Genomic DNA, 16,475 nt, shown 5'->3' on the forward strand with positions numbered 1-16,475 from the left:
AGTGCTGAGATCCCGTTGGAGGCAGCGAAAATCTCGGAGGACCACATGTTGCATGCAACGGCTGATGGGGCAAAAGGTAAGGACTAGGGGGATTCTGTCTCTGTTGCGACTAGGGGGAGGGGGAGCAAGGGCGGACCGAGGAGACACGAGTGAGGGCCTCATCTATGATGGGAGAGGGGAACCCCCGTTCCCTAAAGAAAGAGGACATCTCGGATGTCCTGGTATGGAACACCTCATCTTGGACGCAAATGAGGCATAGACGGATTAAGAAGACTATACATGATTACATTCAAGTCCACCACAGTGCACAGATAAAGGGTACAACATTTGGTGCAAGATAAAGTCCAATTAAAGAAAGTTCAACGCGGTAGATGGGAGGTCAGGACCACACTGTCGCTGACGTGAGAATGGTTCAGTTGCCTGATAACAGTTGGGAATAAACTGTCCCTGAATCTGGAGGTGTGCGTTTTCAAACTTCTGTACCTCTTGCCTGATGGGAGAGGGGTGGAGAGGGAGTGACTGGTGTGAAACTGGTTCTTGATTATGCTGGTGGCCTTGTCGAGGCAGCACGAGTCAATTTCAGAATTCAGATTCAATTCCATTGCTGGGGGTCTGCAATCTTCTGTATGCAATGGACAACAAGGACACAAGCTTAGTTTAGTTAGAGATACAACGTGGAAACACACCCTTCGGCCCACCGTCCACACCGACCAGCGATCCATGAACACTAACACTATCCTTCACACACTAGTGGCTATTTACAATTTTAAATACCACTATCATGTCTGCCTATATTCACCACCACCCCTGGCAGCTCGATCCAGGCACTCACCACACTCTGTGTAAAAAACTCACCCTGCACACCTCCTGAAAAATTTGCCCCGAATAATGTTATTTAGATTGTGGCTACAGTTGTTTTAAAGTTCTTAGTTTCTGGAGAAGACCTGAGGGATTGGAAATCTGCCAATGTGATGCCCTTATTCATAAAAGGTGGAGACAAGACAAGAGTAAATTTAGGCCGATTAGTTGAATGTCCATCATTCAAAATTGTTATCAATTATCAAGGAAATAGCAGACATTTGTAAAATCTAATTTGATCAAATAGGGTCAGAATAACACCATGGAGGGGAAATCACATCCACCATGTTTATTAAAGAGCTTTGCGGAAGTATCAGTTTGAATGGCAGGTTTTTAATTTAATTTAAGTTGGCTGTAGTCTGTAGTCTAGTGGCATCTTACTACAATAGCTCTGATTCCAGGTTTCCATTCATGTCTGGGCTGATGTGGGCTGAGGGGGTGTAAGTCCTGGCAATAATGTGGGGCGTGTGGGTGCAGCTGGGGGGCTAACACATCAATAATGATGCCAAAGAGGCAATCTGACAATGCCAAGGTAACTGTGGAGATGAAGAAATAGAGAGAGAGAAAGTTGGGTGTTCAAGTGAAAATATTGTTCTGCGTACTGTTGACAGAGGGAGAGAGAGATGAAGAGGGACAGGCAGACAGATGGAGAGAGGGAGTGGGAAAGAGAGAGACAGAAAGAGAGAGCGAGTGTTGGATTAGCCAATATGCTAAAAAATGTGCCCATTATTTATTACCATTAAACTCTTGTCATTTCCTTTGATCATTGACCAGATTTATACAGTCGCTCAGAACTCGTGTTTCATGCAAGTTTGATATTTATTTAAAATAGTTTTAGACAGGCATACTGATATGCAGGGAATGGAGGAATATAGGTAGGCAGATAAGTGGTGATCTAGGCACCATGTTCGACAGACTTTGTAGGCCGAAGGGCCTGTTCCTGTGCTGCATTGCTCTATGTTCTGTGTTCTATGTTCTACATCATTGTTTTGTCGATCTTCTCCTACAAACAAAGTCCTATTTGCTTCAACAACCATTGACATTTAATTTAACAACTTCAGCAATCTTGAAGCTCTCACAGGCCTTTTTCCCTTTTTTAATTAAATGCCCTTTAAAGTATAATCAAATTTGCTATTTTTAGCGTTAAATTCTTTACTCCATATTTCTGCATTTTAAATGTCACATACAATACATCTGTGCAATTATTATGTCTGTAAACTCTTCAAGAGTATTATTTTACTCAGGGAACTCTGTTCACTGAGATTTTTTGGTATCATTAACATTCACATTTTCCACTCAGAGCGTCTTCCATGAAGTTCTTCGTAATGCAGAGGAAGTAACTGCAGGAAATGGTTTACACTGAAGAAAGACACCAAATGCTGGAGTAATTCAGTGGGACAGATAGCATCTCTGGATAGAAGAAATGACAGTCTGAAGAAGGGTCTCAACCCAAAATGTCACTCATTCCTTCTATCCAGAGATGCTGTCTGACCCGTTGAATTACTCCAGCATTTTGTGTCTAAGTCCTTCATAATTGCTGGGGAACAGAAAGACCCAAGCAAGACATATCAATTAGTTTATTTAATTATTTGGTTATATCAAATTGTACGTATTTTGCAACATGGCAAAGATATTTGCAATGAGTTAGGGTTTTAAATTTGAGATTACTCAGATATTATAAAGGGCTTCAACAACTCAAATGTCTTCTGGTCTAGTTCAATCATTTACAAGTGTGAATGTAACTGATAAAGAGGTACTTTGGAAGATTTTCCAAAGGCTACACTTGTACAGACAGTCTATAAATTAACTTAACAATCAGGAACTGGCTGTGTAGCTACAGTTATTACTACTTCAACAACAACAATCTGCATTTATCTCCCACCTCCAAGTGAGATCATTTGCCAAGATGATGCAAAGATGAAATTTAACAAATTAGATGACATATGAAAGAAGAATCTCTTCAATGGAGTTAGTATAGATTTTGCATAAAACATAAGGGTGGTACAGTGACACAGCAGTAGAGCTACTGTCTCACAGCACCAGAGACCCGGATTCGATCCTGACTGCGGGTGCTGTCTGTGCAGAGTTTCTACATTCTCACCGTGACCACGTTGGTTTTTCCCGGGTGCTCTGGTTTCCTCCCACATTCCAAAGATGTGCAGGTTTGTAGTTGAATTGGCCACTGTAAATTGCCCCTAGTGTGTTGGATGAGAAAGTGGGATGACATGTATTTTACAAACCACTACTATTTAGTTCAGCTTAGTTTGGTTTAGTGTTTTGTCACATGTACCGAGGTACAGTAATACAAAAGCTTTTCACTGTACCTCGGTACACGTGACAATAAACTAAACTAAACTAAACGAAATCAAACGAAATCAAACAAAACAAGAATGTAACTATAATCAAGGCCAGCAGCACAATCAATTATCAATCTCACCCTGCTCACTCCCTCTTCTCCCCTCTCATATCAGGCAAGTGGTGCAGAAGTGTGAAAACTCATACTTCCCGATTCAATGACAGTTTCTTCCCAGCTGTTATCAGGTAACTGAACCGTCCTCTCACCAACTAGAGAGCGGCCCTGACCTTCTCTCTACCTCGTTGGAGGCCTTCCAACCATCTTTTATTGGATTTTACTAGACTTTATCTTGCACCAAATGTTATTCCCTCATCCTGTATCTGTATCTGTGGACGGTTTGATCGTAATCATGTATTGTCTTCTCGCTGACTGGGTAGCGCACAACAAAGATGCTTTTCACTGTACCTTGGTACATGTGACAATAACAATAAACTAAACTAAACTAAACTACTGGTAGGGATTAGCTTTAGCTTTTGCCTGGGTGTATTTTAATGACCCCGCAGTCAGGCAGTCATTTCATTGCAAATGCCTACACACACTCATGACAAATTACTCCCATGATGGAAACCAGATAATTTTCTTTCTTCCGTCATGGGGAGTGGGTGTTACAAACAAAGCTAGCATTTCCAGGCCTAAATAATTGCAGCAATTGCCTCAAATTGCACAAGATAGTGAATGATGGATCAGTCTGATTACGCCTCTGTCAATTGCCCTGGGACGTTGTTCTATTTTAAAGCTGCCACAAAGCAGTCGATTCAATCCCTTCACAGAAGAAACTGGCAAAAATAATTTCTCTCGTGAATTTTCACTTATTTAGTGGACTGCGGGAAGCCAGATTTCCTGATCCTTCTGCCTAGACACCAGGTGTAAAAATCTGACATCGTCCCCTTTTATTCATCGGTCCATAAGACATAGGAGCAGAATTACGCATTTCTGCCCATCGAGTCTGCTCTGCTATTCGATCATGAAAAAAAAATGTTTCCCTCTCAATCCCATTCTCCTGCTTCCTCCCCATAACCATTGATGCCTTGATAAATCAAGGTTAATCTCTGCTTTAAAATTACCCAATCATTTGGCCTCCACCGCCGTATGTGGCAATGAATTCCAAGGATTCAATAGACAATAGGGGCAGGAGTAGGCCATTCGGCCATTTGAACCTGCACAGCCAATCACTGTGATCATGGCTGATTATCCACAATCAGTACCCCGTTCCTGCCTTCTCACTACATCCCTTGACTCCAGTATCTTTAAGAGCTCTATCTAATTCTCTCTTGAAAGCATACAGAGAATTGGCCTCCACTGCCTTCGGAGGCAGAAAATTCCACAGATTCACAACTGTCTGTGTGAAAAAGTTGTTCCTCATTTCCGTTCTAAATGGCCTACCATTTATTCTTAAATTGTGGCCCCTGGTTCTGGACTCCTCCAACATCAGGAACATGTTTCCTGCCTCAAGCGTGTCCAATCCCTTAATAATCTTATATGTTTCAATAAGATCTCCTCTCAACCTTCTAAATTCCAGTGTATACAAGCCCAGTCACTCCATTCTTTCAACATATGACAGTCCTGCAATCCCGGGAATTAACCTCGTGAACCTACGGTGCACTCCCTCAATAGCAAGAATGTCCTTCCTCAATTTGGAGAACAAAACTGCACGCAATACCCCAGGTGTGGTCTCACTAGGGCCCTGTACAACTGCAGAGCGGCTTTTGCCCCTATACTCAACTCCTCTTGTTATGAAGGCCAACATGCCATTAGCTTTCACCACTCTCTTGCTAAAGAAATTCCTCCTCATCTCCTTTCTAGGGGTATCTCCTTTTATTCTGAGGCTGGATCCTTTGGTACGAGACTCTCCCACTACTGGAAACATCTTCTCCTCAGTGGCGGACTGGGTCTAAAAATATTGGTTGCCAGGAGACAAAGGGGGCCCACTTCATCAGGGGCCCACTTGATATAGGGGGCCCACTTCATCAGGGGCCCACTTGCCATCGGGCAAGCTGACACCCTGGCCAGTCCGCCACTGCATCTCCACATCCAGTCTAGCCAGGCCTTTCATTATCCAGTTATTTTCTGTGTTTGAATACTCACCAACACTTAATGTCCAGCATATCTGGTTACTTGCGAGGATGGAATTGTAGTGAGAAATACAACCCGCACTGAGGGAGATTTGCAAATGATTGCGAAATCAAAGATGGGAAAGGCTTTTTTTTCTGCATGTCCAATGTTATTGATATTATTGTTGGAATGTCAGCTCACCATGGTGGTTGGATCACTTGTTTCCCCATTCAACAAGCCTCCAGCACCTCATCTTCCCATTAATCTGAGTTACTCAACCATTTTATGTCTGACCCACTGAGTTTCTTGTACATTTTGTGTCCTCCAGATATGCTGCTTGACCCGCTGAGTTACTCCACCTTTTTTGTCTTTCTTTGGAGGCAATCAGTCAGAAGAAGGTTCCCGACCTGAAAAGTCGCCTATCCATGTTCTCCAGAGACGCTGCCTGACCCGCTGAGTTACTCCAGCACTTTGAGTCTTTCCATTCGTGAATCTGCTTGGTTTGCTGTTCACACGACCTCAGTGAGGAAATGGATTCATCACTCCCTGTAAAAGCATAAACATGGGTGGATAATTTCCAATCATTGGGTAATCAGCACCAAGGGTGTGTGCATTTAGGATTATAGACCGCTATCTTTAATTTACATTTGCTACATTCACCTCCACTTTGTCATGGACAACACATATGCTAGCAATATTGCCCTCTATCCAAAAAAGAAATTTGAAAAAAATTAGTTTGCTAATTTAATTTTAAACAAGATTCTAATTTTGACCTGTTTATTATTTGTTTAATTCAATAAATATAGGATAAAATTGGTGCAAAAATAACCTGAATCAGAATAAACCAGAAATGCCAAGAGGAGTTTTGAATTTTTTTGTTTTAATTTAGTTTAGTTTGTTGTCACGTGTACCGAGGTACAGTGAAAAGCTTTTTGTTGTATGCTAATCAGTCAGCAGAAAGATGATTACAATGACGTCCACAGTTTATTTTTGTTTATTTTTGTTTAGAGATACAGTGCAGAGACAGGCCCTTTGGCCCATTTAGTCCGTGCCGATCAGCGATCCCCGTACACTAGCACGATCCCCGTACACTAGCACGATCCCCGTACACTAGCACGATCCTACACACTAGGGCCAATTTGCGATATTTAACATAGCCATTTAACTTACAAACTACATTTTTGGAGTATGGGAGGAAACCGGAAAACCCAGGGAAAATCCATGCTGTCACAGGGAGTAGGTACAAATTCTATACAGACAGCATCTGTAGTCAGGATCGACCAGGGTCTCTGATGCTGCAAGACAGCAGCTCTACCGCAGCACCACTATGTCGCCCACACAGTGTGCGGAATGCATTATTACAAACGGCTATTGAAGACAGTTCAATTGCATTTGGAAGTGCATGAATACTCAAAGGGATGGAACAAAGAGGGGAATAATTCTAAGGTAGATAGTTCTAATGTTGACCTCATAATTGTACAGATAAGTGGGTTGACGTAACCTTTGACAGCTTTTAAACGTTTTGTAAGATAGAGAATTAATTGTCAAAGAAGCATGAAAAATGAAAAGTTGTGACATTTTGAATTGTAAATGAAGCAGCTTTACAGGAATTGCGACAAATGAACATTGAATCATTGGAAAAGGAAGTGGGCAGTTTCCTGATTCATTTGGGAGGGGAGGGATATGGGTTTGGCTTTTGGGTGAGGTGTTGTTCAGAAAGGCTATTTTAAACAAAACATCTCCAACCAACTCTTTGCACATAGAATGAGCATTTTAACTGCCAACCTTCACTCGTTCCGACATTTTATTAAATTGGTAAATTTTCTGGAAGGACCAAGGCAAATAGTGCAAAGAGAGAAAGGGTTGATAAATGTATGATGTAATATATTCCAAAGTTGTGATAAGCTGACAGTATTTTATAATGACAGGTTCAAGTATATGCAGCTAACCTAGTACAGATTTTAGAGCAGCCCACTATACCATCTCAGTCATATCAGAAAAGCAATATATTGTACAAATGTATGCTCAAAAATAATATTGTACAATGTTTGAAAACATTGCAAGTAGGAGCAATGTAAAGTTAAACGTTCTAGATGTAGTTACAAAATGACATAAGAAGATGAACACAACGTGCTGGAGTAATTTAACGGGTCAGGCAGTTTCCCTGGGGAACATGGATAGGTGAAGTTTCAGGTCAAGACCCTTCTTCAGGTGAAACCTGAAATGTCACCTATCCATTTTCTCCAGGGATGCTGCCTGACCAGCTGAGTTACTCCAGCACTTTGTGTCTTTTCTTGGTAAACCAGCACCTGCAGTTCCTTGTTTCCACTAAGAAGATAAGCTGGAATCGGCCATTTCCCCCCCCATGCCTATTCAGTGAGCCATCAATCGTCTTTTACCTCAGTTGCACTTTCACTGATCCCAGTTCCTTTGATTTCCTAATTTTCCAACTTTCTATCGACCTCTGAAAAGAGAACATGCAACAGTACAGCACTGGAACAAGCCCTACGGCCCACAATGTCTGGGCCGAACATGATGCCATGTCATTTGCCTGCATCTTGTTTGCCTGCACATGATCCGTCTACCTCAACTCTCTGCAGATCCATGTTCCAAAAGCCTCTTAGTTTATCTGCCTCCAACACTTCCATTGGTAACGTATTACAGGCACCCAGCACTCTCTCTGTAAAAACTTGTCCCACACATCCCTTCAAATGCCCCCACCCCTCATCTTAAAGCTGTGCCCGCTTGTCTTTAACAATCTGATTAAACCCAGTGACCACGTCTGAAATTCCCAAAGATTTACGGTCCCTTGGGTGAGAAATTTATTCTCGTTTTTATTCTGAGCAACTAATCCCTTATTTTCAGACTGTGACCTCTACTTCTGGACATGCCAGTCAGAAGAAACATTTGCAGTGCATCCACACTGTCAAACTTTCATTCTTCTAAATTCTAATATAGTCTCAGTGTTTAATCCCTTCTCAAAGGCAAAAGATCTCTGTAATCAAACTGCTGTAACTTCATTGCATAAACCTATTGCAGCTGTATTATTCTGTACCACCGACCAGACATAAACAGGCACATGGCGTGGCCTTACTGCCTTACAGAGCCAGAGACCTGGGTTCGATCCTGACTATGTGTGCTGTCTATACGGAGTTTGTACGTTCTCCCTGTGATTGTGTAGGTTTTCTCCGGATGCTCGGGTTTCTTCCTGCACTCCACAGATGTATATGTTTGTAGGTTAATTGGCTTCAGTAAATTGTAATTGTCGCTAATATGCAGGATAGTGTTAGTGTATGGGGGATGATTACTGGTGAGCATGGACTCAATAGGCCAAAGAGTCTATTTCCACACTGCATCTCTAAAGTCTAAAGTATGCAATAATCCAAGTGCAAACTCACTTGGCAGGAGGAATTTGTGTCAGCCCTTACTATTATACCAATATAATAATAGTAGGAGTTCCAATACTAATTCATTTTGCATTGAAGACCAATATCCTGTTAGCCTTCCAAAATGCTTGATTTACATGGTGATAACTTTGAATGATTTGTGTAAAAGGACACTGAGGTCCTTCTCAACATCAAAAAATTTAAATCTCTCAGTATTTAAAATATATTCCGAGTTTCTACCTTTTTCTAGCAAAATACATCAACATATTTTCCTTTGTTCACTCAGCCACCATGGAGCCAGAGGAGGAAAGGGCTGACACATAAGGCCTTGTGTATTGCAGTTCAATGCCTGGGGCTTTGTACATAACAGCGATTTTTTTGGCTGTGAATCCACAAATTTATTGACCCTCCATGCATTAGTGCTGGTTCCTAATGTCAATGAATTTCCTGGTCTCTTTTATGTCACAGAACTGTTGTACTTTTGAAAATGAATTCAAAATTATTGATACAAGAGTCAGGACTAAAATAAACCTGGCAACATGTTTATTAAGAAGGAATCACTCCAATTACATGGAATATGAAATATTTAGACATATAAAATAGCAGGACTTATTTCCTATAAAGGTTACTCCTGCATTTGTCCAATTTTTTAAAATGTATTTCAAATTTCCCTCACTAAAGGGAATGTATTCCCTTTATCCTATATCTGCACACTGTGGACGGCTTGATTGTAATCATGTAATATTCTGTTGACTGGGTAGCATGACACATAAAAGCTTTTCACCGTACTAATAAACTAAACTAAACTTACCCGAGAGTGCCACTGAGATGATCTCTCATTTCTCTTCTCTTTGGTACGTAATTTGTAAACTCAGAAATCTCTACCAATAATCGGTTCAACCACACTTGCTCCTCCCAACGAAAACAATGACGTCATACAAATATTCCTCCTGCCTTAATATGCTTCCATGTACAAGACTACCTTGGATGCAGTGTGTCAAGCTCAAATCTCCATTGATGTGAACATGGCTTCCATATCAACAATATGCAAAGTTACTCACATTTACTATGGCTACCTGCTTTTGGTGTTTTTCCATTGTAATATTAAATGGCATGCTTATTTTAACAACTATGTCCTTATTGTCGACAAATAAAAGGAGCAAATATTTACCCTTACTTTCATGAACCTGTGGTGTAATAAAGCTCACAGGCAGCTGCTTCAGTTGCTTTGTGCCTTTCTCCAGTGTAATCTGCAGAGATCATTGAAAAAAGCTTAGCTCTTGTTCTAGGGCTTGAATGCTAAGAGGATGTTATATTCCATTTCCGAAATTTGATATTATTGGCTTCAATGGAACCACTTTTCAGATGCAGAATACATTACACTTATCTGAGTACATTAAATGCTTACCACATTTAACCACAGAAAGTTTCTGCCTCAAAATATTTACAAACTATTTCAGGTGTAAAGTGTGCATTTAATAGTGTCATATTTATTCTTTAAATTACTCTTTGGGCGGCACAGTGCCACAGCAGTAGAGTGGATGCCTTACAGCGGCAGAGACCTGGTTTCGATCCTGATTATGGGTGCTGTCTGTACGGAGTTCGTACATTCTCAAACCCCAAATGGGTTTTCTTAGGGTGCTCCGTTTTCCTCCTGCACTCCAAAGATTTGTAGGTTTATAGGTTGATTGGCTTCTGTACAATGTAAATTGTCCCTAGTGTGTAGGATAGTGCTAGTATACGGGGTGATAACTGGGTGGCGTGGACTCGGTGGGCCAAAGGGCCTGTTTCCATGCTGTATCTCTAAAGTCTAAAGTCTAAACCTCCCTGGTTCCAGAAAACTAATTTTACATGTATAGAAGAAGGGAAGCCACAGATTAAGAAGAAGCCCCTCTACCATTGTTACCAGAGGCCTTGGCCACATTTCTGTTTCCAGCACCTCTACTCTCAATCCTTTTCCTCCAAGTCATGCTAAGGACAGAGATCCCCTGGTCCTCATGTTCCATCCAACCTGCCTCAGCATTCAACAAATCATCCTTTGCCATTTCTGCCAGCTTCAATAAGATTCGACCACCCAACACATCTTCCCCTCCCTTTCACTTTGTCAAAGAGACCATTTCCTTGACCCTTCCTGCAGAACCTTCTCATACAACTGCAAAGCACACAAGACTTGTTCCTGGTCATTACATGAGTTACTGCTATGAAATACTCTGGTACGGTGAATATAATTGAACTGACAGTGACACTGTGAAGTTGAACATACTGTGTAAACTTAGCCATAAAGCGCAGTCCTTTAGTGGGGAGATTCAGTGGGCTCTGAGGACTCACTAAGCTTTAGGCCAGATTCAGACTTCTGAAGAGGAAGGCTAAGTGATGAAATAATTGATTTTCTGTTACAATCCATTATTGACATGATATTCCGCTTCAGGGACTTGAAATCAGAATCTAGAATGCCATTTCAGTGCCATACACAGCTCCTGTTTTTCAAATAGTCAGGTTTCCCTCTTAGGTGGATGTTTATTGTAAGAAGAGAAGGGAAATTCTCGCAATGTCCCGGACTCAAACAAAAGCACTGAAGACATTATCCAATCATTGGTTTTATGTTGCTTTGGGGCTTTGCAATGCATAAATTGTTTGACATATGTTCCACATTATAACAATTCAAGAGAATGCATTTCACTCGGCATAGCTACAAGATGGTGATTCCTTGCATGTTGGTCCCAGAGGAAAATCCACTATCATCAGATACAGTTGCTCTACTTGTTTAAATCTCTTTTCCACCTGGCTGTAGGCTCTATCTTTTGTATTTGTGTTTGGCTTGATTGTATGCATGCACAGTGTGACCTGATTTGTTTGGATAGCATGCAAACAAAAGCTTTTCACTGTACATGTGACAATAACAAACCCAAACCTAAACCTAAACTTAAACAGCTTCGGGGCAACCAGACCCCCTGAATGACATTACATAAATTAAAATTATTGTTTTTCTACTTACAAAAAAATCTTAAAATAAAATCTTCAAAGTAGCAATGCAATATTTAAATTAGGATCGTTAAACATTCCTCTCCAAACTGGTCGACACGGTGAGGTAGTGGTAGAGATGCTGCCTTACCGCGCCAGAGACCCACCCCAGTTTAATACTTACCACGGGTGCTGTCTGTTTGGGGTTTGTACGTTCTCCCCGTGACTGCGTGGGTTTTCCCCGGGTGCTCTGGTTTCCTCCCGCACTCCAAAGACATACAGGTTTGTAGGTTCATTGGCTTTGATAAAGATTGTAAATTGTCCCTAGTGTGTAGGATAATGCTAGCGAGTGGGGATTGCTGATCAGCCAAAGAGCCTGTTTCCACGCTGAATAAACTAAACTAAATTAACCTCAACTAAACTAAACTAAATTAAACGAAACTAATCTAAACTAAACTAACGCATAGCTAACTCTAAAAGAATTTTAAGATAATGATTTTTATTAGTTCCCGATGTTACACATTTCCACAGGAGTTCATCCCTCTACAGTGGCCTAAACTTAAATGAATTAATGCCTACTCTTTTAATTTATGATTTTGTTGGAAACACAATGCCTTAGGTTTGTTCATATACTGTACGTGCAAACAAGGAGATGTATTACTTGAATGAAGTCATGGGACAATACAGGGCTTTGATGAATTTAAGGGGAAGGTCGGAGATTTTCACTTGGAATGCTAGAGTTCAGTAACTCTCTCGATTGTAATGCCATGTCATTACTTTCTCATTTAAAGCAAGTCCGGCATCCAAATGATTTACAAAGGACACAAACCTCGTATTTTTAAATGTGAATTGAATGGAAGTGACGGAGTCCATTTGACTGCAGCCTTGTTTGGATTGAATTGTAGTACATGGGTTAGAGAGGGGAGGAGGGCAGGAAGCAGGGTGGTGGTTACAAGTGTGTACTGTTCCTTCTCCGCCACCACTTGTTCTCAGCTTTTCTGACAGCGGATGTCAGTGACTCATTCTTGAATCTATCAACGTATCGGAGCTCAGTGAACGTAAAAGCAATGGAGGTGTAGCTGATTGAGGCAACTCCATGTTAAAAGATCTTAATTGCAGGAGTCTACGAAAAACAACAGCAAAGAGGGTCGAAGGTGCATTTAACTTCCTTAGCAAATGCTGACCCTGAAGTGATTTCCTCAGAAATTATTTTAACTTGGCTAAACTATAGTTATCTGCTGACTTACCATCCATTGATCCTTACGCTCATGGATTTGCGATTGGGTACACTAGCAGTCAGGAATATATAACTTACTAGACTAAGTGGGACCCGTTGGGTCCCAGCATCACACAGGAGGGCTGGTCATCCAACACAATATTCCACCTCTCCACCAATTCTAATATTGGTGGCCAGTTGGGGGGGGGGGGCTTTCTGGAGCACTAGCATGAGTGTTGTGGGCTGAAGGGACTGGTTTCCAGAGGGCTAGTATGCAAATTGTGCACCAAATGGATTCTTGGGCTGGCATCTCAGTCAATCAAGTCTGTTGTGCTGGCAACTCACTCACGGCTGGTGGTCTGGTAGTTGACTCACGGCTAATCCTTGAAATTCTATTTCAAGCAGGGTATAAGGCCACCAAATTCAAGTGCAGTTTCTTACCACTTCTAGCAGGGTGCAAGGCCACCAAATTCAAGTGCAGTTTAATACCATTTGAAGTAGGGTGCAAAGCCACTAAAGACAGCGAGTCATGACCTCTCCCTGCTCCATCTTGCAGAGACTGAGTCACACCTACATTTCCGGGTTTTATAACCCCTCCCCCCCCCCCACCGGAAAAGGTGTGGCTTTCATGGAGTGATTGACAGGAGAGAGATTCTCAACATTTAAAAAAAAACTAATAACACTTTTATTTTTCATTGATGGGAAGAATTCTCTGCACCTGCTCAGCGGAGGGGGACTGAGTAAGATGGCCAAAAATCACAGCCGTAAGTGGAAGCTTTTTATCTAAAATCAATATACAGGAAGTAAGTGCATTTGCAGTAGTGCCTTTTAACTTCAAGCCAAAGCACCCAAGCCACCATTTGCAGTAAGTAGTGCATTTCAACTTCAAGCCACCATTTGCAGTAAGTGGTGCCTTTCAACTTCAAGCCAATGCACCCACACCCCCATTTGCAGTAAGTAGTGCCTTTCAACTTCAAACCAAAGCTCTCAAGCCACCACTTGCAGTAAGAAGTGCCTTTCAACTTCATGCCACCATTTGCAGTAAGTAATGCCTTTCAACTTAATGCCAAAGCTCCCAATCCACCATTTGCAGTAAGTAGTGCCTTTCAACTTCATGCCACCATTTGCAGTAAGTGGTGTCTTTCAACTTTAAGCCATACCCAAGCCATCATTTGCAGGAAGTAGTGCCTTTCAACTTCAAAGCTCCCAAGCCACCATTTGCAGTAAGTAGTGCCTTTCAACCTCAAGCCAAAGCAACCAAGCCACCATTTGCAGTAAGTAGTGCCTTTCAACTTCAAGCCACAATTTGCAGTTAGTGCCTTTCAACTTCAAGCCACACCCAAGCCATCATTTGCAGTAAGTAGTGCCTTTCAACTTCAAGCCAAAGCAACCAAGCCACCATTTGCAGTAATAGTGCCTTTCAACTTCAAGTCAAAGCTCCCAAGCCACCATTTGCAGTAAGTAGTGCCTTTCACCTTCAAGCCAAAGCTCCCAAGCCACCATTTGCAGTAAGTAGTGCCTTTCAACTTCAAGCCAAAGCTCCCAATCCACCATTTGCAGTAAGTAGTGCCTTTCAACTTCATGCCACCATTTGCAGTAAGTGGTGTCTTTCAACTTCAAGCCACACCCAAGCCACCATTTGCAGTAAGTGGTGTCTTTCAACTTCAAGCCACCATTTGCAGTAATAGTGCCTTTCAACTTCAAGCCAAAGCTTCAAGCCACCATTTGCAGTAAGTAGTGCCTTTCAACTTCATGCCACCATTTGCAGTAAGTAGTGCCTTTCAATTTGAAGACACACCCAAGCCAAGCCAACCAGGGGAGGGGGGGGGCGCTTTCTGGAGTGCTAGTATGTGCCAGCTTTAGAACCAATAGACATTTTTTTTGCCAGCTTTAGAACCAATAGACACATTTTATTTCAAGCTTTAGAACCAATAGACATTTTTTTGCAAGCTTTAGAACCAATAGACATTTTTTGCAAGCTTTAGAAGCAATAGACATTTTTTGCAAGCTTTAGAAGCAATAGACATTTTTTTGCAAGCTTTTAAAGCAATAGACATTTTTTTGCAAGCTTTAGAACCAATAGACATATTTTTGCCAGCTTTAGAACCAATAGACACATTTTATTTCAAGCTTTAGAACCAATAGACATTTTTTTGCAAGCTTTAGAACCAATAGACATTTTTTGCAAGCTTTAGAAGCAATAGACTTTTTTTGCAAGCTTTAGAACCAATAGACATATTTTTGCCAGCTTTAGAATCAATGGACATATTTTCGCCAGCTTTAGAATCAATAGACATTTTTTTTTCAAGCCTTAGAACCAATAGAGACATTTTTTGCAAGCTTTAGAGCCAATAGACATTTTTTTGCAAGCTTTAGAACCAATGGACATTTTATTTGCAAGCTTTAGAACCAATAGACATTTTTTGCAGCTTTAGAACCAATAGAGACACTTTTTGCAAGCTTTAGAACCAATAGACATTTTTTTGCAAGCTTTAGAACCAATAGACACTTTTTTTGTAAGCTTTAGAACCAATAAACATTTTTTACAAGCTTTAGAACCAATAGACACTTTTTTTGCAAGCTTTAGAACAAATAGACATTTTTTGCAAGCTTTAGAACCAATAGAGACACTTTTTGCAAGCTTTAGAACCAATAGACATTTTTTGAAAGCTTTAGAACCAATAGACATTTTTTTGCAAGCTTTAGAACCAATAGACATTTTTTTGCAAGCTTTAGAACCAATAGACTTTTTTTGCAAGCTTTAGAACCAATAGACACTTTTTTGCAAGCTTTAGAACCAATAGACACATTCTGCAAGCATTTTAGAACCACTAAGGGCACTTACATTTGAGTAGACATGTGTTCAGTGTTATTCACAGCTCAGAGAAACGTGACCCTCTGCCTTCCTCCAGCTTGCAGACACTGATTGAGGCACACCACTTCCTGGTTTAATAGTCCCTCCCCCCTGCCGCCAGCAGGGGCAGCAGAGAGAATGGGGAATTTTGTAAAAACATTAATATCTCTGTCATTTTTAATCGACGGGAAAAATCCTCGGCACACGTGGCAGAGGGGGGCTCTGAGCAAGGTTGCCAAAAATGACCGCCGTAGGTGGCGGCGTTCTGTCGGAAATCGCAGCACAGATGGCCAAAACCGGTCAAGAACAGACTTTTAGTAATATAGATAGATTGAATAGTGAAAGGTCTGGATAGAGTGAATGTGGAGAGGACGTTTCCATGAGTAGAAGAATCTAGGACCAGAGGGCATAGCCTCAGAATAAAAGGATGCACCTTTAGGAAGGAGATGAGGAGGAATTTTCTTTGTCAGAGGGTGGTGAATCTGTGGAATTCATTTCCACAAAGTCAATGTATATTTTTAAGGTGAAGATTGACAGATTCTTGATTAGTACGGTGTCAGGGGTTATGGGGAGAATGGGGTTGAGAGGGAAAGATGGGTCAGCCATGATTGAATAGCGGAGTAGACTTGATGGACCAACTGGCCTTATCCTGCTCCTAGATCGTATGAACTTATGAATATGGATGGTTTTGTAACCGGAATAGAATACAGGTTGGATGGGTCAAGCGTGCAACTGGATCTGAGGTCATGGGTCAGGGTTGGAATTAGGAACTCCAGAACACTGAACATAGAA

This window comes from Amblyraja radiata, chromosome 15, assembly GCF_010909765.2.
Source record: "Amblyraja radiata isolate CabotCenter1 chromosome 15, sAmbRad1.1.pri, whole genome shotgun sequence".
Taxonomy (NCBI): Eukaryota; Metazoa; Chordata; class Chondrichthyes; order Rajiformes; family Rajidae; genus Amblyraja; species Amblyraja radiata.